The 27469-nt window shown below is 34.1% G+C and overlaps 1 protein-coding gene and 1 long non-coding RNA gene across 6 annotated transcripts in view; one reads left to right on the top strand and one right to left on the bottom strand.

The window, feature by feature from the left end:
• Window positions 1-26210, top strand: LOC128314499 (uncharacterized). The gene is made up of 3 exons (XR_008296218.1): window positions 1-100; window positions 15992-16171; window positions 25946-26210. It is a non-coding gene; the product is annotated as an uncharacterized LOC128314499 (long non-coding RNA).
• TET2 (tet methylcytosine dioxygenase 2) overlaps window positions 1-27469 on the bottom strand; it is a 134801-nt gene that overhangs the window by 103858 nt on the left and 3474 nt on the right. The gene's annotated exons all lie outside the window — the stretch shown is intronic.

Raw genomic sequence — 27469 nt, forward strand, 5'->3', positions numbered from 1 at the left:
ATTACCAATTCATCTAAAATGGAAGAGTGCAAGCAAGTAGAAAAGTACGGTTTGTGCTATGCTGTGGTGCTCTGATGCATATTTTTCATCACATAACAAGGTAAAAAACATCAAGAAATTCTCAGGGAAAAAAACCTCCTATAAAAGCATATTAAGTGTTACTAAATTGAGAGCTTACAAATCTCGACCACAAAGACAGAAATATATACACACAACTCCAAAAAAATAACAAAAGACTTAACCAGAGTATATAGATCACAGTTTAGAGTAGGGGACTAATAAATAATGGAAACTTTGTTAAGGGCTTTAAAATATTCTAGGTAGAAATAGAAATAGGCATAATAATTTATAGAAGAATAGACTTTATTTTTGAACTTACTTTTATAGAGGCAAACAAGGAATGAAAATTACAGTAGGACAGGAGGTCGTTAGCGAAAGCAACTTTAACATGGAGGAAAGATATGAGCATTTGAATTATAAAGAATGATAAGAGGATAATATCAATTAGAATGTGAAATGCTATTTGTGATAATGGAATGATAGTAAATGATAGAGCATATTTAGATTTCAGAAAGTTGTTGTTTTTTTTTTTTGAGTGTCATTCCAGAGTGCAGGAAATAAGCTCTACAATAAACATAACTTAGCTACCTAGTAAAACAAAGAAACTATATATTTTAAAAGGAAAGAGCTCAATAATTATAGAACACATATTTTATATATGTGAATATATAAGAGCAGAAAAGAGGAGTATGTAAGAATTTGTATTTTCTTCTATGTATTAATGACTGCGGTTTCGGAATGTGGGGCAACAATTCTAGATAGTGAAAGAAAAGTCACCATTTTTAAATCATCATCAAGCAGAGTGGAATTTGGAGAAAAGGAAGCCACTGACTGCCTTCAGAGAAGAATGTCTGGGAAAAGTCCTTTGTGCCAAGTTGACACTGGTTCATAGACCATGGAAATCAATATTGAATGTCTTGATTCTTCATTGGTTCTAAGCAGATGAGAAGGTACATGAAAATTGGAACATCTAACTCCTATACTTGGTGATATGAAAATGTCATTCCTAAGAAGGGTCATTTGTCAACTGACCAGAAAGGCAAACCTATTCTAACCTCCAAGAATGAACCAATAAAGACGGGAAGGAAAACAAATAAATAACCAGCAGTATATGCATGTTATTTCAGCTCATTTGGCCATTAAAAGCTATATACACTGCATGCAAAAAACCTCTTACCTTTTGAGAAAGATGAGTAATACTGAAGAACTTAATAGTGGGATAAATTTAATCAGGTCTCACTAGGAATGCAGCTGCTTTACAGAACCTTACTGCAGACAGTCTTATAGTGGGATGTCAATCTTCCCTCCAGCAAGTGCCAATGAAATGACTTAACACTCCAGGTTTATGCCAGGTCAGTGTACACAGGTCATGTCCAGAGCCATGAATGAAGTCATGCTTTATCAGAAAGCAGGTCAGAGGTGACATAAATCACGTCGGTGTAACAGCTGACTAAAAATAAGTTTCTATGATAAGCAGTCATTTCCTAAATGAAGAAGATATATCCCCTCCGTTTTTGAGGAGTGACAGGAGGGGGATCCTCACATAAAACCAAATAAGTCTTTTTCATCTTCAACACTCTGAGAAAAGGCATGGGGTCTGTAGGTACATGAATTTGGCTGGTAGTCTTTGATGTACCATGGGCACCAAATGAAGCCACTTGAATTATGCCTATCAGCTGCCTCGGGACATCCCCTGCCTCCTCTTCCACTTGCCTTTTTATGAAGGACTAATGCTACTTGTTTATTGTAAGTATGGTTGTAGGTCAGTTGAGAAGGAGATGAAGTCATTTTTCCTCAACTTCAGGTTGGAAAACTGACTTGAATCGAAACATTACAGCTACCCATAATAAAGAGAAGACATACTTGTATTGCCTAATTTATTTCCCTTTTATCCATTTAGAGGTTTTTTTTTTTTCAGGTTGCTTTGTGTTTTTAACTAATAAACTTTATTTTTTTAGAGAAAATTCAGGTTCACTCTAAAAGTTAGCAGAAAGTACATAGCTACACACATGCACACTCTCCCTATCAACATCCCTCATCAGAGTTGCACATTTATTATAACTGATGAACCTACACTGATACATCATTATCACCCAAAGTCCATAGTTTACATCAGGGCTCACTCTTGGCGTTGTATGTTCTGTGAGTTTTGACAGATGTATCCACCACTGTAGTATATTACAGAGTAGTTTCTCTATACTAAAAATTCTCTATACCATGCTTATTCATCCCTTCTTACCCCCAATCTGTGAAAAACACTGATCTTTTTGCTATCTACATAATTTTGCCTTTTTCAGAGTGTCCTACAACTGGTCTCAGACAGAATGGCTTATTTAATATGCATTTGAGTTTCTTCCATGTTTCTTTATGGTTTGATAGCATTTTTTTGTTTGTTTTAGTGCTGAATAATATTCCATTGTCTGACTACCAAAGTTTATTTATTCATTCACTCACTGAAAGATAGTTTTGGCAATTATAAAGAAAGCCGCTATCAACACCATATGCAGGTTTCTGTGTGGACATAACTTTTTAACTCCTTTGGGTAAATATCAAGGAGTACAACTGCTGGATTGTATGGTAAGAACAAGTTCAATTTGGTGAGAAACTACCAAACTTTCTTCCAAAGTGGCTGTACCATTTTGCATGCCCACCAGCAAGCAAGGCTTTTTGTCACTCTACATCCTTCCCAGCATTTGGTGTGTCAGGTATGTAGTAGAATATCATTGTTGTTTTAATTTGCAATTCCTTAATGACACATGATGTTGAATATTTTTCACATGCTTACTTTCATCTATATACCTTTTTTGGTGAGGTATCTGTTCAGGTCTTTGCCCATTTTAAAAATTATGTTGCTCATTTTTTTAAAGTGTTGAGAATTTGAGGTATACTTCGTATGTTTTGGTTAACAGTCCTTTATCAGATGAGTCTTTTATACATAGTTTCTCCCAGTCTGTGACTTGTATCCTCACTCTCTTGACATTGACGTTAGCAGGGCAGAATTTTTTAACTTTAAAGAAGTTCAGCTTAAAAATTATTACTTTCATGAATCATGTCTTTGGTATTGTAGGTAAAAAGTCATCGACATATCTAAGCTCATCTAGGTTTTCTCCTATGTCATATCTAGGAGTTTTATAGTTTTGCATTTTACATTTAGGTCTGTGATCCATTTTGAGTTCATTTTTGTGAAAAGTGTAAGGTTTGTGTCTACATCCATGTTGTTGCATGTGGATGTCCAGTTGTTTCCATACCATTTTCTGAAAAGATTATCTTTATTGTACAGCCTTTATTTAGCCTTTGTAAAAGATGAGTTGACTGTATTTATGTGGATCTATTTCTGGGCTCCTGTTCTGTTCTACTGATCCGTTTTTTGATCCTTTCACTGATACCAGCCTGTATTGATTGTTGCAGCTTTATAGTAAGATTTGAAGTTGAGTTGTGTTGGTCCTCCAACTTTATTCTTCTCCTTCAATATTGTGTCTGAATATTGAATTTTCTGCCTCTCCATATAAACTTTATAATCCATTTGTTGATATTCACAAATATTGGGATTTTGATTGAAATTGTGTTGTATCTATAGATCAGGTGGGGAAGAACTGAAAACTTGACAATATAGAGTCCTCCTATCCACAAACATGGACTTTCTCTCCATTCATTTCTTTTTTAGGTATCTTTCATCAGAATGCTGTAGTCTTCCTTCTACAGAGGTTGTACCTATTTTGTTAAATTTGTACCTAAGCACCTCATTTGGGGGGGATACTAATGTAAACGGTAATGTGATTTCAACTTCAAGCTCCACTTGCTCATTGTCGATATATAGGAAAAGTGATTGACTTCTGTATATTAACCTTGTACTCTGCGACCTTGCTGTAATTGCTTATTAGTTGCAGGACATTTTTTTTGTTGATTATTTCAGGTTTTCTACATAGAAGATCATGTCATCTGAGAACAGATTTATTTCTTCTTTTTCAATTTATATACCTTTTATTTCCTTTTCTTGGCTTACTGCATTAACTAGGACTTCCATTATTATGTTGAAAAGCAGTCATAAGAGGGGACATCCTTGCCTTGTTCCTGATCTTGGGAAAATTTTGTTTCTTACCATTAACTGTGATGTTAGCTGTAGGCTTTTTGTAGATGTTCTTCATCATGCTGAGGAAGTTTCCCTTTAGTCTTAGTCTGCTGAGACGTTTTATCATGAATAGGCTTTGGATTCTGTGAAATGCTTTTTTTTATATCCATGGATACGATGATATAGTTTTTCTTCTTCTAATCTGTTAATGCAATCAATTCATTAATTGACTTTTGCACATTGGACCAAACTTGCACACCTGACATAAATCTAACTTGGTCATAGTGTATGATTCTTTTTATATATTGTGAGATTTAATAATTTTGTTAAGGATTTTTGTATCTGTGTTCATGAGAGATACTGTTCTGTAGTTTTCTTTTCTGTAGTTTTCTTTCTATGTCTTTGTCTAGTTTTGTATTAGGGTAATGTTGGCCTCAGAATAAGTTAGGAAGTATTCCTTCCGCTTCAGTTCTGTGAAAGACATTATAGACAATTGGTATAATTTCTTCCTTAAGTGTTTGACAGAGTTCACCAGTGAACCAATATGGGTCTGATGCTTTCTTTTTTGGAAGGTTATAAATTCTAGATTCAATTTCTTTAGTAGATATAGTTCTATTTAGATTTGCTAATTCTTCTTGTGTGAGTTTTGGCAGACTGTGCCTTTAAAAAATTCGTCCTTTTAATCTAATTTACCAAATTTGTGCACATATAGTGGTTCTTTTATTAACCTTTTAATGTCCATGGGATCTGTAGTGCTGTCCTCTCTTTTATTTCTAATATTAGTCATTTGTGTCTTTTTATCTTAGTTAACTGGCTAGAGGCTCATCTATTTTAGTGAAATTTTCAAAGACCCACCTTCAGTTTTGTTGGGTTTTCTCTATTATTTTCATTTTCATTGATTTCTCTTCTAATTTTTTATTTTTCTGCTTATTTTGGATTTAATTTGCTTTTTTTCTAGTTTCCTAAAATAGAAGCTTAGATTATTGATTTTAGATCTTTTCTAATATATGCATTCAATGCTATAAATTTCCCTATAAGCCCTATTTTCACTGCATCACACAAACTTTGATAACTTTTATTTTCATTTTCATTTAGTTCAAACATTTTTCAGATTTATAATAACTTCTTTGCACCTTTTTTTTTTTTAACAATGTGGTCTGAGGTCCTCAGTGAAATCTCTGACAGCAAGAAATCACAAAAAATGAAGTAAGCAGACAGTAAAACCATAAGTAGCACTGGAACTGCATGACAAATCAATGTCAACTAGAGTAGTTCACAATATTTTTATAGATCTTGTGATTCCTTCCTTGATCCATGTGCTATTTATAAGTATGTTGTTAAATCTCCAAGTATTTGGGATTTTCCAATGATCTTCCTATTATTGATTTCTGGCTCAATTCCCTTGTGATCTGTGAGCAGGCATTGCATAATTTCTATTCTTTTAACCTTGTTAAGGTATGTTTGATGGCCCAAAATATGGTCTGTGTTGGTTAAATGTTCCATGAGAACTTGAAAAGAATATGTAATCTACTGCTGTTGGATGGAGTAGTCTATAGATGTCAATTATATCCAGTTGATTGATGGTGCTATTGAGCTCAACTATATTCTTAGTGATTTTCTGCCTGCTGGATCAGTCCACTTCTGACACAGGAGCATTAAAGTCTCCAATTATAATAGGGGATTCATCTATTTTTCCTTGCAGCTCTATCAGTTTTTGCCTCAGGTATTTTGACACTGTTGTTAGATGCATGCACATTAAGGACTGTTATGTCTTCTTGGAGTGTTGACTTCTTTAACATTAAGCAATGTCTTTTTTATGTCTGATAGTTTTCTTCACTCTTAAGTCTGCTCTGTTTGAAATTAAAGCAGCTACCCCAGCTTTTCTTTTAATTAGTGTTAACATGCTATATATTTCTGCATTTCTTCACTTTTAACCTGCATCTATCTTTATACTTAATGTAAGCATCTTTTAGATAATATGTAGTTGGGTCTTGTTTTCTTGATCCACTCTGATTATCTTTTAATTGGTGAATTTAGGCCATTGATACTTAAGGTGATTATTGATATAGTTGATTAATATCTGCCATATTTACTACTGTTTTCTAATTATTGCCTTTGGTCTGTTCCTATTTTTGTCTTCCACACTCTTTTTCTCTTTTATGTTTTTAATTGAGCTTTTTTTTAATGTTCATTTATTAATTTTTGAGAGAGAGAAAGAGACAGCAGGGGAGGGGCAGAGAGAGAGAGAGAGAGAGAGAGAGAGAGAGAGAGAGAGAGAGAGAGAGAGAACCCCAAGCAGGCTCTACACTAACAGTGGGAGCTCGAACTCACAAACTGTGAGATCATGACCTGAGCCAAAACCAGGAGTCAGATGCTTAACTGACCACCAATGTACCCCTAATTGAGCTTTTTATAGGTTTCCTTTTTTTCTTCTTTCTTAGCATAGTAGTTTTACTTCTTTTTAAACTGTCTTTAGTGATTGCCTTAGAGTTTGCAATATATGTTTACAACTAATTCAAGTTCACTTTCAAATAATACTATACCACTTCCTGGGTAATGCAAGTACCTTATAATAACAAAATATTCTTAATTTCTCCTCTTGTTTCTGTATCATTTCTGTCATTTATTTCACTTATACACTTAGTAAATTGTTATTCTGAATGAACTGTTATATGTTAGAATTAACAAATGAAACAGAAAAGGTTTTATTTTACCTTCAGTTATTTATTCTTTAATGTTCTTCCTTTCTTTATGTTGACCCTAGTTTCTTATCTATGTCATTTTCTTTCTCCCTGAAGAATTTTTAAAAACATTTCTTGCAAGGAAATCTACTGTCAATGAATTCCCTCAATTTTTGTTTGCCCGAGAAAACTCTTTATTTCTCCTTCACTTTTGCAAGATAATTTCAGAGGGTACAGAATTCTAGGTTGGTGGGTTTTTTTTCTCTCAACACTTTAAATGTCTCCCTCTACTCTCCTCTTGCTTGTATGGTGTCCCAGGAGAGGTCGGATTTAATTCTTATCTTTGCTCCTCTATAGGTGGAGGTGTAGTTCTCTTCTGGCTTATTCAAGAATTTTTCTTTATCTTTGATTTCAGAAGTTTGAATATGATATGCCTACATGTAGTGTTTTGCTTTTTTGTTTTTATTTTTATTTTCTTTTTTGGTATTTATCCAACTTGGGTGTTCTCTGAGCTCCCTGGATCTGTGGTTTGGTGTCTGACATTAACTTGGGAAAATTCTCAATCATTACTGCTTCAAATATTGCTTCTGTTCCTTTCTCTCTTCTTCTTCTTCTTCTTCTTCTTCTTCTTCTTCTTCTTCTTCTTCTTCTTCTTCTCATATTCTCATTATGTCTGTATCACATCTTTTGTAATTGTCCCACAGTTCTTGGATAGTGTTTTTCCCCTGCACATTTTCTCTTTACTTGTCAGTTTTAGAAGTTTTCAGTCAGAGTCTCAAACTCAGAGATTACTTCCTCAGTCATATCCAGTCTACCAATGAGTATATCAAGGTATTTTTCATTTCTATATTTTTGATTTCTAACGTTTTTTTGTTTCTTAAAATTTCTATCTCTCTGCTTACATTATCCGTATGTTCTTGCATGATGTCTACTTTTTTCATTAAAGCCCTTCATACATTAACCACAGTTTTTAAAAATTCCTGGTGTGATAGTTCCAACATTCGTGCCATATTTGATTCTGCATCTAATACATGTTCAGTTTCTTTGAACTGTTTGAACATAGAAGGTTAGAGGGAGCTAAAGTTGGGAACTGCCCTTCTCCCAGGTATTTTGGGCTCTGGTAAAATAGTTTCTTTTGAAAGCAGGCCTTATTAAGAAGAACAGAATGTTCTGGCGTATTTCAAAATGGTTCATCTCTCCCCCTACTGAAGTACAAGGGGACTTTCCTCTGATATTTACTGAGGGTACCTGGTAGATCACCTGGAGGTGGAACTCATGAAAGGCAGGGGGAATCCCCATACCTGTGTCCCCCTGGGTTTTTTACTCTATGACATCCACACTGAGCCTCCAGCAATTTGTTTTACAGTTCAGGTTTCTCTACCCTGGCACTGGTTCCTTTGGATGTTTCTACTTCTGTGGGTTTCTGCTCTGATAAGTTATGGTTCTCTATATTTGCCTGTCTCTCCACTTTTGGGGGCAGTGGTTTGCCCTCTGATGTCACTTCTCTGACAGAACTAAGAAGAGCTGTTGATTTTTTCAATTTGTTCAGTGTTTCACTTGTTGGGATGGTAAGCTCCTTACATGTTAAAGTGGAAATTGGAAACATCAGGGTTTTTTTTAAATATATTTTTTAACTTTTTAACCATATGTAATCCTAGTAATATATCAACTCTTTTTTTTTCTAAATATGTATTAGGAAATACTAGTAACTATAAATTCTGTGTGTATGGTGAGACATTTCTCAAAAAGGGCTCTTACAATGTACAAATCATCTGTAAGAAGAAAGCAGTGGTAAAATGTCTTTTAAGGCCTATCAAATAAGGTGTAGGGTTACCATAGCTATGTACATAAATTTGCTCTTTTCTCTCTTTGATATCCCTAAAATTTGATTCATGTATCTACTGTAGTGATAGAACAAACTGAAGTTCTAGGTAAAAATTGAATTAGCACATTAAACTCATGGTTATAATAATTTTGTCAATGTGTATGTTGACAAAGAGATCTATGGTCCTTTGAAGTCACTGCTACCTACTATTAAGAAACGATACTGAACTGACCCTGAAACAATGTGGGGGTTGGGATGCTGACTCTCTTCACAGTCAAAAATCTATGTATAACTTTTGACTTCTCAAAACTTAACTATTAATAGCCTACTACTGACCAGAAGCCTTGCCGATAACATAAGCAGTCAACACATACTTTGTATATGTATTCTATGTTGTAGTCTTACAATAAAGTAAGCTAGAGAAAATATTAATAAGAAAATCATATGGAGGAGAAAATACATTTCCATTGTATTTATTAAAAAAAAAAAAATCTGTGTATAAGTGGACCCAAGCAGTTCAAACCTGTGTTGTTCAAGGGTCAACTGGACAATTTTTACAGGCATGAGTAAAATGTTTTATATCTCCGTGTATATACATCTACTGTCAGTCAATATTTCATTAAACTGAAGTCCTGAAAAAGTCTCAAGATTTTTCATAATCAGTATTAATCTGTTAAATTATAATCCTATTTATACACCAGCTTGTTTGAGGAATTATCCTAATGATAGTAGCCTGACTTCAAAGACATTTTAATTTATGTAGTATTAGTATCTTAATAAATGGACCTTTGCATTCACTGAGAAATAGAGAAAATAAATCAGGAAATTTCTTTGGATTTCCTAGACTCATCAACTTTGTATTCTCCTAGCAAATCTGTCATTTTCAAAACTAGACTTTACTTCCTTTACTTACTAAAATGACTCATTATTATCTCATTTTTCAATAAACTTGATATTTTCTTAAAAATTAATCCAGGAAGTTATCACTTTAGTATACTATATATAGTATGTAGCAATTTTATGTAAATTTTCCTTTAAGGATTAAAGATAGGTAAAGTTTTTATCCTTTGGTTTGGCATGCAGGAGTGAACATCCTCTTAAAAAACAAAATCTATATACTTAAGAGGTCTGAGAAGCAGAATTCTTTTTCCTATCTATTCTCTGAAGGGATATTTAAGGTTTGGTTAAAGGAAATAAGACCAAAGTAATTTTGCTCTCTACTCTGTCAGAAAAGTATTATCATTGCATAAGAAGATAGTAGTAGCATAGTCAACTTAGAAAAAACTGTTAATTGCTTCTATCAGTTTCATTCCCAAAAATGTATCATCTGCTAGAACACTTCTGATGAATACCCTTTCCCTCAGGTAAAGATTTTTTTTTTTTTAAATTGGACAAAGAGCTAATCAGTTTCACATCTTAGGTCCACAAATATTCTCACATTATGAGAAACACTGCTGAAAGTAAAAAGACTATCTGTAAGACACCCTGATTTCAACCTTAAGAGTTTTGAAATGTTTCTCCTAAACATACAGGCATTTGAATGTAATATTATTTTTTTCTTTGAAAGGAAATAATAATGTGGTCATTTACAAAATGCAATAAAACAAATTAACATCAGCTATATGCCTCAAGTAGTCACATATAATATATATCTGCTATGCTGAATTTTAAGTTCAGCGAAATTTCAAAAAATGTTGTCCAAGTCCTTCATTTGTTAAATGAGGAAACTGTAAACTTCCTGCCCAGCATCACATGAAAGGTCAAAGCCTCATTTAAAGTCAACAATGCCATTTGCAATACAAAATATGCACTAATTTTTTGGCCTCTGAGAAATGCATACTATGGACATATGAAGGAGATGACAAGCCTTGAAAGAAGGTTAGAAAACAGACTTCCCAAACAGGTAAAGGCAAGAATATGAAAATGAATAATGCACTCTGAAAGAGTCTGGTCTATTTCTATAGGTCTGTCCACAAGTATGAACACTGCCTTACCTATTCCAACATCTCAGGTATCACATTATACTTTTCACTATTAGAGATAGGTATAATACTGGCAGCATGAACCAACATCCTTTATCAAAAAGCAGCTGTAGCTCAAGAGCTGAACCTTGCTCTCACTCCAGAATTTAAATATTACAGAAGATGACTCAGTAAGTTATACTGTTTAAGACTTTTTGGACCTCTGGGTTTTTGTTTTGTTTTTTTCATTTTCTTGCAATTTTTAAAGAATAGAAGATCAATAAGGGATTACTGATTCCTGCTACCTGGTTATATATTATTATGTCAAAAACTCATTAATCAATTCTCTGATTTCAGAAAGTCCTCTATACTTGGAAGAAAAGTAAAGAAGGAGGTACTCTACCTATTTGTACTTAATTTCACTAGTATTGAGTAGAATATTACTCACTCTAGGTTTCTTATGCTACTAAGTCTTTGGAATGACAATTCTCTGGAAGTATTGGTTTGCATTCAACAAATATAGACTGTAGCTTATAATGTTCCTGGCATTATGCTAGACAGTGGAGATAACATTTTGAACAAAACAGACGTAGAATGCCATCACAGAGCTTACAAATCAAACTCAAATTCCGTAGGATTTTGAAACTTTAATAATAAATACAATAATAGCAGCAAGAAAATGCACTCAAAATATTACGGATTTATTTTAGCCATATTTAAAGTGAATAAAGAAGGTATTTCAAAACCAGTGGAAAACATGCATATAAAGAATCATCTACCTATAACTATTTTTCATTATGAAATAAATGCCAAGTTCTCTCGAACCCGTAACTAAGGAACTAATTGAATATTATCTCATCATGATAGGAGATACTGAGAGATCTTGGAAACAGTGCTATGTCTTGTAGCCCAGAAGGGAGTTGGTAGCCACACAACTGAAAGAAAGGAAGCAGAGGGAAGAACACAGGCAGTGCTCATCTTTCAGGCGGCTTGAGCTCCAAAGTCTATTTATAAATCAGTTGTTTAAAACGTAAAGTAGTTTTGCAAATCATGCTTATAGTCTGAACTGGTCACAAAAGTCTCTTAAACACACAATGTAACTGAATACTATTCAATTGCAGTAACATCAGAAAGTATAGTTGCCAACATACATGGTATTGTAGCTACAAATATTTCCTTGGTTCCAGAGCTCCTGGGATAATGTCTGAGATATGGCACATGGACCCCAAAGCCTCATTTCACCTATCTGTGCTCAGTGGATATTTTATCTATCTTTATTTTCTGATGGGAAGAATAAGGAAAGAAAATACAACACTGGTAGCCTTATGAGAAAAGCAGTAAAAATAAATTTATATCATTACCATTGTTTTTCACTATTTTTATTCACTCATACATTCACCAAATACTGGCTGAGTGCCTACCACTGCCAGCCATGGCTCTGTATGCTGGAGCTATATGTCAGTGATCCAAAAAATGCCTCTGTTCTCCTAAAACTCACATCTACTAGAGGAAGCAAACAAGAAACAATTTTCTTTTAAAGCAGGAAAACACATACTCTGCAAAGTGATGACAATCTTAAGAAAGAAAACAAGGCAAGGTAAGAATGCCAGTTCCATTAGACAAAATGATTAGGGAATGTGTCCCTGAAAAAGTAATGCTTAAGGAGAGATTAGAAAGAAGGGAAAGAAGCAGTACATGTGGATATCTGAAGGAAGGGTGTTCCACGAAGAAGGAACAGCAAGTGCAAAAACCTGCAGGAAAGAGGATGCCCATCTTGTTGCCAGGACAGCAAGAAAGCCATGAAGGTTTGAACAAGAGACAAGAATGACCGTTTACTGAAATGTTAACAGTGCCTGGATTACCCGACACCTTGTAGGCCATGGAAAGACTTTGGCTTTTATTTTGAAATAAATAGGGATCCACTAATGGTTTTAAGCAGAGACGCAAGAGCTGACTCAATTTTGAAATGATCACTTGAATTTCTGGGTTTGGGTAAAATACCATGGTGAGGTGAGGAGGGAGCAAATGCAGAAGTAGAGAGACACGTTATGAGGATATTAGGGAAAAAATATTCAAAGACATCATGATGGTTTCAGAGTGTGTGGAAATGATGGGACATAGGTTTGGGATGTATTTCAAAGGTAGAGTTAAGAGATTTTGTTTAGGAATTGGGTATTTCTTGTCTGTTTTTTCTAGTGTTCCCTTCTTTCCCTCAAGTTAGGGAAGTGGGGCTCTAAAAAGATTATGTTTTATGGATTTTGCATTTATCTTCAAAGTTTGCTGAGCAGTGCAAAAATAGTGAAATTTAAATTTCATCTCCTCTTCTTAGTTTCTGGTATCTGTTACAAGCAGCAAAATAGGTAGAAGATATGAAGATGAGCAAAGTAGCTTTAAATATCTAGGAATTAGATAATCAAAATTAGATCTGCACACGATGAACCACCACTGTTAGGACTAATAAGCACATTCATTGACTCTATCTAGGTATTATAATACTGCAGCATGATAGGGGAATATGAGGGCTTAGTAAACAATCATACACACCAAGTTTGGAAAATTGGTCAGTAATGGACTCTAGCTCTATTATTACTTTTTTAAGGAGTATAAAGTACCAATGAAACTATGAACGTATGTATATGTTTTCTATGTACACATTATACATATAGTACACACACACATTTTTTAATGTTTGTTGCGTTCTTAGAGTTAAGATAAAATTTAATTCTTTGTTGCTCTAATTTTTTTTTTCACAAAATTTCATTAATTCCTTAGATTTGAGCTGCAAAACAGCCTTCCATTAGAAAGAGTCAATCAGAGGATATAAGAATTTGGGGAAATTAAAATTTCTTTTTCTTTTTCTTTTTTTTTTGAGAGAGAGAGAGACAGAGATGTGCAAGTGGGGAGGGGCAGAGGGAGAAGGAGAGAGAGAATCTTAAGCAGGCTCCACACCCAGCACGGAGCCCAACACAAGCTTGATCTCAGGGCAGTGAGATAGTGACCTGAGACCAAATCAAGAGTCAGACCCTTAACTGACTGAGCCACCCAGGTGCCCCTAAAATTTAATTCTTAACATTTAAAAAAGATCAAAAGCATTGTGAAAATATGAGTTTAATAAGCAAGAAAAATAAATTGAGGGGGTGAACAGTTAACTCATGCACAGTTAACATGAGTTCCATAAAGAGAAAAGAAAAAATAGAGGGGAAAAAATAATCAAAGCTTAACAGATGAAAAGTTCCTAAAATGGAATAAAGGCACTTGTTTCTGGATTGTACAGGATCATTTAGTGCTGAGTAGGATGCATTTTAAAAGAACTATGCCTAGACAGATCTGGACTTAGATTTTCCTGTGACTTTTTAATTTTCTAGGTGGAATTTCAGAGCTGACAAGGTAAAGATCCTAATTACCATTTAAATAAAAAAAAAACTTACTTTAAAAAAATGAAATCAAATTTTTATCAGATACCTATCTCATAAACAACCCTGGATAAAAGTCTCCCAAGTTTTGAGGGGGATCATATACACAATAATTTATCAATTAACTCTGCAGAAAAATTAAGGAATTTTGGATATGCAATCAATCAATTTGCTTCCTATCCACCATCTCTTGAAAACAAAACAAGAATAAAATCTTGGGGATGTATGCAAGGAGAAAAAAAAAAAAGAATCAAATATCTAGAAAGACAAAGGAGTGAAGTAATAAAGTAGACCTCACCAGGAAAATTATGAAAAGAAACTCTAATTCAGAAAAGAAGAACCAGGGGGGCACCTGGGTGGCTCAGTCGGTTGAGTGTCCGACTTCGGCTAAGGTCATGATCCCGTGGTCTGTGAGTTTGAGCCATGCGTTGGGCTCTGTATTGACAGCTCAGAGCCTGGAGCCTGCTTTGGATTCTGTGTCTCCCTCTCTCTCTGCCCCTCCCCCGCTCATGCTCTGTCTGTCTCTGTCTCTCTCTGTCTCTCTCTCTCTCTGTCAAAAATAAATAAACATTAAAAAAAAGTTAAAAAAAAAAGCAGAGAGCATAGAGAAGAATGACTTTAAGAAGAAGGTATATTTCATTCACCAAGTGATATAATTAAGAAATTGGAAAAATCATTTTGATATGATGAAAGCATAAAATTCTTCTATCAAAAATAGCAAAGGGGGAGATTAGAATTTTCAAGAAAAATTTAAAGCTCACAGAAAAATATAAGTCCAAATGTGAAAGAAACTAAAATATGGCACAGTTTTGAGGAAATAAAGGAATTTAAGAAAATGGAATCTATTTTATCTTGATGCTTAAAATATTATCTTTGGAACATACTAAGTTTTAATGCTATGGGATCATTTTTTCCTTCTCTGAATATGCAACTGTACCACTTGGTATTATTATACTGAATTCTATTTTTTATAATCATAACATTGTAAATGCTGTGTTGTTGTTTTTTCATTTAGCATTGAGCAACAAAACAAACAGAGGAGAAACAGCTATAGATCAAGAACAGAGTGCAAAGATTACAAACTTAGCGATATAGAATGGTATAGAACATAAAAGTTGGCACAAGGCAAGGAAGGAAAAGTAGATGGAAATGTGAAATACTCATGTTCATACCTTGCATAGTGGGGAATCAGAAGCTGTGGCCTAATGTTGATAGTTTTGAAAACTAAGTGTATTATTGTAGGAGAAATTAATAAAGACATATTTATGATTGTATTGTTTTTGTTACCATGTATCTGTATTTTTTGAAAACTCACTGCAGAAACTAACCAAACATCTCCTTTTTTGCGTTTCCTATTTCTCAGAAATGATAGTTCAGACAGGGATGGTACTCAAGAATATTTCCAACCTACACAAGGCAACCTGTCTATCTATCTACATATACTGAGGGTCTGCTATGCACTTGGTTGCATGTTAATTATTGAAGGGGATTCAATGGACATACAAGATAGGATCCTGGCTCTCAAGGAAACTTCTATCATGATGAAAGGAGGCAGTTGCTGACACATAAATAGCTGATATATTTTAAACTGTTTAGTAATTGGGAGACACTCCAAAACATCTTTCACATGGGCCCCAAATCCCATGACACCACCATGTAAGGAATCTTCATTCTTACGGGAAGCCCCTGGGATTAGCACAACAAGACTATCATCTGTCTTTGAGCAAGGTGTGCCAAAGTATCTGTTCTTGTTCCTAAATACAGGATATGAAACAGAATAAGAGCAAGTAACATCTACAGTCCTTAGTAGTTTTTAAATCATGCATGCTATCCTTCTGTATTTCTATGAACAAAAGCTTGTGTTCTTTCAGTGTACCTAATAAAGATAGTTAAAAGATGATTGTGAACAGATGAAACTATGGACTCATAATTTTTATCCTAATTTAAATAACAAAAGGGACGGAAATAATATTTCCCTCTAGGGGCATCCTTCAGAGACCAGGCTGTCACACTTGTACAATCTCTGTCAGACTCCAATGTTGAAAAAGCTATGCCAACTCTTGTGCCTGGGACCATTCAGGAATGGTCATACCTTTGAACAGAATCATACCTTTGAGCAGAGGGCTGGATGCATCCTGGGAAATTCCCCACCTGACCAGTCTGTGAGTCCTACAATTTCCATCTCATTATGCTTTTTAAAAGATCATGGTTTTGATTTTTTCTTATGACTGTATATATTCCACAAGTGCAAGGAGAATGGCTTTCTTCTTTCCTAATACATAGATGCTCAACATAAGCTTGAAGAATGAATACTTATTCAATCACTGCAACTGTGGCAAGTAATATGCTGGATGTTTTATTTATATTAACTCATAATTTGTTCCCTCTTGGCAACATGGGAGATAAAAATTATTACGTATTCCTATTTCACAGATGGAACAGTTTCAGAGAGGCTAAAGCTACTATGTTGACTAAAAACATACACAGCTTATAAGAAGGAAAGTCAGGATTCAAAACTAGATCTTCCTAACCCCAAAAGCCAAACTGTTTAATGGCAGCCGGCTGTTTAAGAATTCATTGTGATCCATTAGAAATAAGGAGGCAATATAGATTCCTTTGGTAGGAAAATATAGTGAAAAGCAAGAATAACCATAGAAGGATGGAAAGAAAGGTCACACAGGTCAGAACACCAAGGAGGAAGAAATTACAGTACTATAGGAATGGGGTGAAAATAAGGCGATATTAAATATAATTCCAAGTGTATATGGAGGTTTAAAACCCTATGTCCTGTTTTTTTTTCCTCAGTAAAATGGGAATATATAGCACAAACAAAAAAAAAGAAGTTATGTGAGAAGAAAATAAGATAATCTCTGTAAAGTGCCTAGCATGATGCTTAACACAATGTAAGAACATAGTCAATAGTAGCTATTATTAGAATGATAGATATCCTATTATGTAATTTCAGGTAACTGTCTCTCCCTTCCCACGGCTCCATTTTCTCAATTGTAAATGCAACAGATAGGTTGGAGAGTCTCTCAAGTCCTTTTTGGCTGATAACAATTTATGGCTCTATTTTTGAAAATGAACTATATTTTTGCAAATCTGATGAATGATTTATTGAAATGTTTGAAGGTGGTGGGAATCCAGGTGGAAATATCTTATAAGGAACTGAAAACAACTCTAGTTTACATAGCTAGATCTAAAATATAAAAACATATTCAAACACACATATAAGTGCAGAGTTAAACCCACAGTTCAGAAAAAAACTGTTAAAAGTTCAAAGGAAGGTAGATGAAAAAGTCTTTGATAATTTGTCAGAAGTAGGAGAGTTTGAAACATATCTTTAAAATGTTCATAATTTGTGAGACAGCATTTATTCTTAAAAACTCTTTATATTCTAATTTTTTTTTACATGTTTTCCCCTCACCATTTTAGGAATTTTTCCATGTTAAACATAATTGCTGGCATTTAGTTGAATGAATGCCACCACTTTGTTATTACATATTTTAAATTATCACTTACCTTTTTTCCTTTATCATGATTCTATGAGATAACATGGGGGTTCCCCCTCCCATATTGTTGCAGATATAAACACATTATAATTTAAGTAGTTCTAAGCAAACATATTCAGTGATTTTGGAAAGCATTTCTATATGTACTAGGAAAGGCATATTTTCAAACACAAAAAAATAATGAGGAAAGAACAATTTTAAAACATGAGAAAATGGCAGCTCTAACTCCAATCTTTTCCAGCAGGTATGCGGTAACATTATTAGAGTCGGTTAAGTTGCCACAATAGCTTCTAAGAGTCTGAGTCAGCTTGGTTATGAGACACAGTGGCACTCTTAAGAGCTTCGTCACCTTCAGTCTTTGGATACTAAAGCGCTTAGTCACCTGTCAGGGTTAAAAGCTACTATTTTAAGTTCAAAGTGGAAAGCTCCCTTTGAGTGGTAACAATAGTTTAAAATAACAATGTGGGGGGTTGGGGGAAGCCTCCTTTATTCATCTACCATTCCCTCTACCCCAAATATTACTACAATCAGTGCTTTCTTATTCTGTTATCAATATTCGCTATCCAGGCCGCTAAACAATTTGAGATACAGACCACTCCTTCTACACCCATTGTTGCATCACTGGTGTTCAGAATTCTGGAACAGTGTGTGTAAACATTAAAGCCACGTGTGCCTGACCACATGGGAAGGCATCAGGATGACCTGGAACTCCCTAGCAAGAGGGAACGCCTGGCGCCAATCTCTACATCACCAAGCCAGCGGTTTACGTGTATGCTATTTGATTCCTCAGCTGTCTTACAAAAGAACCATATAAAAAAAAGTTTACACAAATGACTGAGAATTTTGTGCAACTTCATGGTATCTGTAAAAATGCATGCCATCAGTTATTTTTCTCGCTTTATATTCATAGACAGAAACTTTTACTATGGTTCATTTAATTCACCATTTCTACCAAGAGGACTTCACTCATATCAAAAGTCCAAGATACACGTAAGCAAGTACATGTGTGCACACACACGCACATATACACACACTCAGTAGAAAATGAAAGGGGATAAACTAAAATTTTGATATTGCTTTTTGGTATATATCTTTCACATTCAATCTACCATTTTGATATTTTGAAATAATTGCCACTAAGTCTCATCTTTATGAAGGGAGTCCATCCACTAAATAAATCAAATTTTATATTACACGCTTGCCTCTTCAAGTGAAACCAAAGTACAATCAGATGAAAGTAGTATTTAAATCTTTTCTTAACAGAAATGTATTAATGTATAGACTTTATCAAATTCTGAGCACTTTCAGCTTATAATCATATATAATTTACTGTCCAATAAAGGTATAAGAAGAGAATATTGGGGCACCTGGGTGGCTCAGTCGGTTAAGTTTCTGACTTCAGCTCAGGTCATGATCTCAAGGGCTTTGGGTTCGAGCCCCGCGTCAGGCTCTGTGCTGACAGCTCAGAGCCTGGAGCCTGCTTCAGACTCTGTGTCTCCCTCTCTCTCTGCCAGTCCACCCGCACACTCGCGTGTGCGTGCTCTCTCTTTCAAATAAATAAACATTAAAAAAAATTTTTTAAAGGAGAATATTAATGTTCTAATATAACGTAAAATAATTCCTGTGAACCCCCAAGAGTATTTAGAATTGGCACTGCTCTTAGGAGAAAAGGATACTCATAAGGAATTTCACACTAACTTTCATTATCTGGGGCAAGGGTGATTAAGATAAATACATTATCATCAGACCAAAACAATAAAAAGCAAGCAAATGAAAAGAATCTTTTTAAGACTATATCTATTTTCACCTATCTTAAGTCAATGTATTAGAAATGTACAATATACTTTAACTGATAAACACTAAATAAATTATATCTTTTCAAGTCCAGAAGGAACTTTTACTCAGTAACAGGGATAAAAAATGCCCATCCTTAGATTTCATTGTGTTGGTTAAATGAGTCACTCTTTTGGCAATTTCTTCCATATAAGAGCAGATTCAGATGTTAAACAGCTAAACCTTAATTTCTAAGCCTCATATGCAAATAATAAATTTGGACAGATAATCTCTAAATTATTTCCGATCTAAACTTCTCTTATACCAAACAGTACTTAAAACAATAGATTTTTGGTGCTTGGTTCATCTCTTGGGGAAGATTCTTTATTTTTAAAAGTTAAACAGATTCCTTTTGTTTATGGTACTGCATTTCAAAGATTCTGATTTTCCTTTTTTTTTTTTTAGAAAGGTAGTATAATTACAAAAAATATTCTACTAAAGAAGAGTTCAAACAGGCCTTTTTAATTAACTACGAGTTCACTTGTTTATGATCTAATTTCAATTCTTTGTTATGAATCGTTTCTATTTTTAGATAATCAATGATGATGCCCGTCTAAAATGATCCTTAGATGCAACACAAAAAAAAAAAACAAACCCTCAAAATTTACTCATATTTTAAAGATTCCAACAAGTCAGCTTACAATTTATGATGAAAAGCACCAGAAAAGAGTATACCAGATACAGGATTAGACCTTTAAATTAGCGTGCTTTAATTTTTTGTTTTTTTAACTCAAGACTTTCTGTTCATTGATAAATATAAATGAAAAACTCTCAAAATCTATCTGAGAAAGGAACAACAATTCACTAATTATAGAAATGTATTTTTTGTTTTTTTGTTTAAACCCAAGTCTTAATGTAGAACTTAAAAGCAGAGGAGGGCTGAGGGAGGTGTGATATTGAAGAATTGAAAACGGATGGGGGAGGGAGGGAAGAGTGGTGACTGCAGGAAGGGATAAGGAAGATAATTAATCGTCCTTGAGTATTCTGTGGTTTGAGTGTTAGTTTGGAAAGTCAGATTATGAATTCTATTGCATCTGAAGATGCTTACAAATTTGAAAATACACGTAATACACTTTTTTTTAAAAGGCATTTGTGAGACTGGGTGGCAGGCGAGAACACTTCAGTCTCAGTGGCACTGTAAGTTATGACCAGAACCAAAGTACAATCTGCCTGCATTTTCCAAAATCACAAAAAAAGTTTGGCATAATTGGTTCCATTTGCTGAAGGAGGAAAGAAAGATTAATCCTGTATTAAAGCACAGCCTTTGAGACTTCGGTCAGAAAACTGCATATTGGGCGGATCCTGACCTAGACACCTTGATCTTTGGTTCATGACCCTGTCAGAGCCAGACAAGAGCTCCCGGACTATGAATTAAACTGTTTGATTCCTCCGCCCACAGACACACAAAGCCCGCACTCTCTCAGCTGTTACATAAGAGTCTCTGGAATTCTAGGATGGTGTTTGTAAATAGCGCTGCCATGCGCACGGTACCCACGTGTCAGAAGTTGATGTGACCGCGTGTAATTGGAAGGCGAGAAAGCATCAACAGGCTCCAAAGAAAAACCTCCCATTTCTTTGGCCCTAAAAATGAGTATGTGCTTGTCAAGAAATGATCTCTAAGTGATTTATTTTCTTCTTTCCCTTTCCTCCTTCCCTTCCCTTCCTTCCCCAAAAAATTGCTGGGAGGAAGAACAGGAGAAATGACCAATACCCATTGCATTTCTTTCCTTCTTTAAGAAGCGCCTAACTAGAGGACAGGATCACAAGTAACGCATTTTGAATGCACTTTCTACCTCCTCTTAAAAAAGATTTCTCATTCTTTTTTTTTTGTTCACTTACTTCAGTGTGAACTGAAATATGAGGTAGGATTATACAACCACTAGAGAGAGATACACTAAGTAGGCAAATAGTTTGCAAGTGACAATCTGCATCTAAATAAAATTACAACATGACCCTTTCAGCAAAAAGTATCCAATGGCTATGTCTGAGTAAGGAGAAACACAATTTAATGTTTTACCTGTCTTATTTTAATTTTCAGTCTCATCTATATTCATTGCATCGTTTACAGTGAGTTTGTGAACAGGAAACAAACTCCATTTCTAAAGGAGGCTGAATTCTAAGCAAAATTAGAGAAAAATGTCAATATCAAGTTGTTTTTTTAAATATTTTTAATGCTTATTTATTTTTGAGAGGGGGACAGAGTATCCCAAGCAGGCTCTGTGCTGGCAACAAAGAGCCCCATGTGAGGCTCAAACTCACAAACTGCAAGATCATGACCAGAAGTCTGATGCTTTATCAACTGAACCACCCATGTGCCCCTCAATATCGAGTTTTTTTTTTTTTACCCCTAAAGATGGTATGTTTCCCATAACCTTTGGTTTATTTAAAGCATGACAAATTGTAACAATGAAAAAAAAAATCAAAGTAAAACTGTCAGCAAATTAAAACTAGTGATTTGAAAAATACTCTGATTTCAACAAAATCTCAAACATATTTTTAAGTCATTTTAAAATGTTATATCTTATCTCTTATACACTTGGTAATAAAAAACATTTTTATTTTTTCATTTTTTTGTTAAAAAGTTTTTAAATTATATATTAATGTTAGTTGATATCTATAAAATTTCCTACTTGAAATAAGAATCACATTTAAGAGTAAATAGGTTAAGTTTCAAAATACTGAAAAGTCATTTCCCAAAGTTAATAACCAAATGTCCTTACCAATTTTAATTTTCAATAGAAACACACAATTGAATTAGAACTATTAAAAAGGTGAGCCATTAGCAAAGGGTCTACTAGCTTTGCTTTCTGCCAGTATGTTTTGCTCCAAGTTACAATACGTAGACGTTCCAAGATTAAGTACAATTAAGTTGTCTTAATTTCAACTGTATACATTCTAACTTAATAGGAAAAAAAACAATCATTTGAGTGGCTCTATTGGAATAAAGATAGATTAAATCTAGAGTACAAAGTTTAAAATATAAGCTTTCCTGCTAAAATGTACCTGCTTCTCTTTTTACTGAAACAAATAATTAATGTGGTATTTTTAAGTTAGAAAATTTGTTCTTCCTTCATGTTTGAAAAGTACCCATATATGGTATTTTTTCCTTTCACCAGTTCTCTTTGGTACCTTAAAATATAAATGTAAGTGAATTAATGTTTTAATAACTGGATTCACTTTTTAAGATGTTTATTCTAATTTTGTGAACTATTACTTTATTTGCAGAAGTGATTTCTTGTTCTGTTACGATGTATGCAGTAAAACAAACAAAAATCTAATAATCATCTAAACTAATTAGAGGGTGTATAAAAGTAATCCTTTTAATGCAAAAATCATGAGAGGTTATAAAAGAGCTGAGAGAATTTTATAGCCAGTGGCAAATATGAAAATTCTATAACTTCAAAGTAAGAGACTTCAAACAAAAAAAGGAAAAAGTGCTGAAAGCACAAACAGATTAAAAAATAAATTAATAGGAACAAGACCGTATGTTAGGGATGGAATCTGGGTGTGGTGTCATTGTATTATTTTCAGTTTCTGGCACTTTACTTTAGAAGCAGCACAACTAATAATTAAGGTATTTTTTTAAATGGTTGTCCTTGTTTCTTAATGTACAGGGAAGAAAAACAGGAGGAATAACTCAGAGATGGATCGTGTTATATCCTCTGGGTTTCACTATTATCATGGAAGCCTTTTCTTTTCCACATTGCTAGACAAAAATATACCAATTTGAGGAGAAATACTATAATAAAAACTCATCATGAGAGCTGGGTGAATAGTTCCCATTAAAGTATAATCTGGACATAGAAACTAGTTCAATACTCTATCAAGAAAACAAGTGACTTGAAAAGGCAGGTTTTAGCAATGGCTAATGAGATATGACAATAGTAATTAAAATTATCATTACTTTGTAGCATGCACAGGACAAACTACAACAAATCTCAAAATTATAAAAGTAACAAGTGAAAAATATCAATACTGTGTATCTCATGCCTTAACGGGAGATCTGCTATGTCTATGCATGACCATAGACAATTTTGTTCCCCGAAGAGAGCAGTCCATCAGCAAAAATTCACAGCCCAACATATCCCGTATCCTATATTTTTGATTTATTTGAAAAAAATTTACAATTTTTTGGAAGTACATTTAAAAAGCAAAGATGGAGTAGCACATTAAAGCCCAGTGAACAACTTTTGAGTATTACGGAGATACTATTATACAAAAATATTATCAACTGTAAAGTATTAAGAGAAACAAGAGAGAGTAAAACAACAAGCAGCTATTCATTTTTCCTATGAGGAGGACCAGGCCTATATTGTACCTCAATGCTTTGTACAACAATCACTCCATCAGCTTGATAGGATAAAGATTCTAACCTGAGTGTCTAACTTGCACCTCTTGCAAATATACAACAAACTTACAGGTAAGTCCTATATATAATCATACTTCCTAAAAGTACAATTCTTGGCCACTTCTACAGCTACTCTTTGAAAAAATCATGACTACAGCAATCATACGAAGCCAAGGCGTTTCTTTATCGAGTACAATAACATGTATACATTATTAAAGCCGAATGCTTCCGATCATTGAATCTCCCCCACTCCAGTTATATCTTAGTTCCAAACTATGGGATCAGATTGGCACCAAATCAACATTCTCATCAGAATAAAAAGGAGAGAAGCATTGCTCAACAAGAAGAATGTCTGGTATCTAGAATTACATTAGGTTAGAAATTCAAATAAACCCAACCCTAAGTAATTCACCTTGTGTGTCCAAAACTAAAAGTATTAATTTCATAGGGAAAGTCCTACAAAACTCACTGGTGCCATGTTTCTAGAAAGACATGCATAGCACCATAATTCAATTCAAACAGTACCCTACATTTTTTTGCATGAGACATGAGATACTTTCTCAACATGAAATACCTTGTCAGTGGTATGCATTTTTTTATAACTTTAGATTTAATTCACATAAAATAAAATTCACTCTCTTAAAGTATATAACTGAGTACTTTTTTGGAGTTGTAGAAACATTACTATCTAACTATAGGATCGGTTTATTGGCTCCAAAAGAAACCCCTTATCTATTAGCCATAAGTGCCCCTTCTCCTCCCCGCCCCCCCCGCCCCCCCCAGCCCCCTAGCAATAAGTAATCTACTTTCTGCCTTTTTAGATTTTCCTATTCTGGACATTTCATATAAGTGAAATCATATCATATGTGGCCTTTTATATTTACATCTTTTAAAGTTCACCTATGATGCAGCATGTATCAGACCTTCATTCCTTTTTATTGCTGAATATTACTCCATTGTTTGGATATGCCACAGTTTATGCATTTATGAGCTGATGGACATGTGGGTTATTCCAGTTTTTGACAACTACTAATAACGCTGCTATGAATATTCAGGTACCAGTTTTTGTGTAAACAAATTGTGAGTATTCTAAGTCTTCTCTTAGGACTTTCCCTGCATAGCCTACATTACATCTTCACTTTTTTTTTTTAATGGTAATGAGGCAGAATAGCATAGTTGTTAAGGGACTGGGCTCCAGAGACAGGCTGTCTAATTCAAATCTTAGTCAAGCTACGTACTGGCTGTATGAATTTGGTTATCCAGCCTCACTATGATTCAGTTAGCTCATGCGAGATGAGGATAACAAAACCTATCACTAGAGCTGTGTGACAAGAATTAGATGACGTAAATTACAATGTAAGAAATCATTAAACAACTTAAAATATTTTGAACACAAAGGCCATTTTGTGCGAAAAATACTAAGTAAACAAAAGCCTATATTCTGATTAACATTTTGATAAGGAATGGTAGCACCACCACATGATCGATGAAGCAGAACTGTGTTAAACCTTTCTGTTTCCAGGAAAAAAGGGCTAAAGATATCGGATAATGTGACCAAATGGTATGGAACCAAATATACAATACACAAATGAACACATCACCTTGGGGGAAGCTGAGTAAGACTGGTAGACTGCATCAATGACAGTATCTTGGCTGTGATAGTTTAATTTTACCAAAAGTTACCAGTGGGGGAAATTGGACAGAATGTACATGTCCAATTATTATTTCATACAGCTGCATCTGAATCTATAATTATCTTAATAGAAATTTCAATGAAAAATATGTGATTTCCATGTAAATTTACTAAAAATCATTAAGCTGTATGTTTACAATGGATGGCTTTTGTGAGTCATTTGCCATAGCCTGTAGAAGTTACACTTAAGGAAAATCCACCATCATCACCATTACCAGTGAGAACAGATTATACATTTTGTAATTAAATGACATTATTCCTGTTTTAGGCCATTCGGGACTTTTTCCTCGGCTTTTAAGATACAATTGATACATAATATGTAAGTTTAAGGTGTACAATGTAATGATCTATGTATATATTGAAAATGATTACCACAAAAGGTTAATTAACACACCCATCACCTCACATACTTACAATTTTTCATATACTCTTTTAGCAACTTTTAAATATATTTTGAAATATCGTTACATATTTTCAAATACTGAAATACATTGAAATATATTTTGAAATATGGCTAATGATAGTCACTGTGCTATCCATTACATTCCAGAATGTACTCATCTTATAAATGGAACCTGTCCTCCCTTCATTACATCTTGACTGAGTAGAACACCACTACGTTCAATTATGGAATAAACAGACACAGAAATCAGTGCCTCTCTTCCAAGAGACATAAATGTAATTTAAAATAAATATTTACAGCAATGTTAGCGAAGCAACCAGTTCATTTTATGTCCTAACCTGTCCTCCAAGAACACTGCATCTCAATATATTCATATCTTAATTTAATTCTCAGATTATTTGGAGCTTGATTTCAAGTCAGTTTGAGTAACAACCCTGAGTAAATACAAAATATTGAGTTCCAAATTCTTAAAACTGCAGGTAGGTTGACATTATCACTGAATATGTTTTACACAAAATATTGAAAATCCACCTAGTATCTATTTCTACTTTTTGAAGCCTGGCACATTTAACTGCATTTCATGACAAGTGGAAAAAGCATAAATCAAAGCTGATAGAATTTTACTATTTTGGAATGGGCAACCAAAATCTTTTTTTTATTGTGGAAAGATTATATATCTATCTTAAGTCAGAGATTTTCTGCAATATACAATCTAGGATCAGAATAATGTTGGAAACAGCAGATACGTAAGACTCTTTTTGGCTTGCAGTCACAATGATTCAAGGGCTCTCATTTACCCTGTCCTCTTGTGGAACTCTTCTTTCCTACTGTATATATGTGTGTGTGTGTATGTATATATATACATACGTGTGTATATATATATATACACATATATATATAGTGTACTATATATATATACACATACATACATACACACACACACACATATATATATATATATATATATAGTGTATTATACACCAAGGTGTACAGATGTACTATATACTCTCCTTGAATAATGCCACAGTATTCCCTGAGTTTTGACAGGGAGTCAAAATAGAAATTGGAGATCTAGACCAAGTAAATACTGTATATTTGACAAAATCATTTGTGGTTGTGTTCTTCAGCACAATTTCCAAGATAACCACCAGCTCTACTTGGCAACTCAATTCTCCCACAGTTAAGACTCCAATTGTAAATTTGGCTTGCATGAGAGTTTCCTGCTACTGGCTTTGGTGCCATTACCTCGCTTAAAGAACTACTGTGCAATGGTGGCATAATAGTTGAGGAAAATGTTACTTTGATGAACCAACACTGACAGCTGCTCCAAATTTTACCCTGTCTATATGGTTGTTTATAAAACAAAGAAGTCTCCCTCTAGCACTTTGAGATGGCTAGGTAAGACTATTAAATTCTAGTGGGCAACAACCGAACTCACAGAAGAAGGAATTAGAACATAAAAAAATCAGGTTTCATATTTCTAAGTATTAGACATTCTAATGTCCTTTTGAAGACACTTTATTTCAAGATAATTTCAAAGAATTCATAGGAATTTACTAACTTGGATCTGGGACATAATGTAAAATCAGGTTTCTCCTAAAAACCTGAGTCTGAGAATTACAGGAAAGGTGTCTTACTGAGATCAGCAAATAAGGAAACACATTTTAATAG

This window comes from Acinonyx jubatus, chromosome B1 (assembly GCF_027475565.1).
Source record: "Acinonyx jubatus isolate Ajub_Pintada_27869175 chromosome B1, VMU_Ajub_asm_v1.0, whole genome shotgun sequence".
Lineage (NCBI taxonomy): Eukaryota > Metazoa > Chordata > Mammalia > Carnivora > Felidae > Acinonyx > Acinonyx jubatus.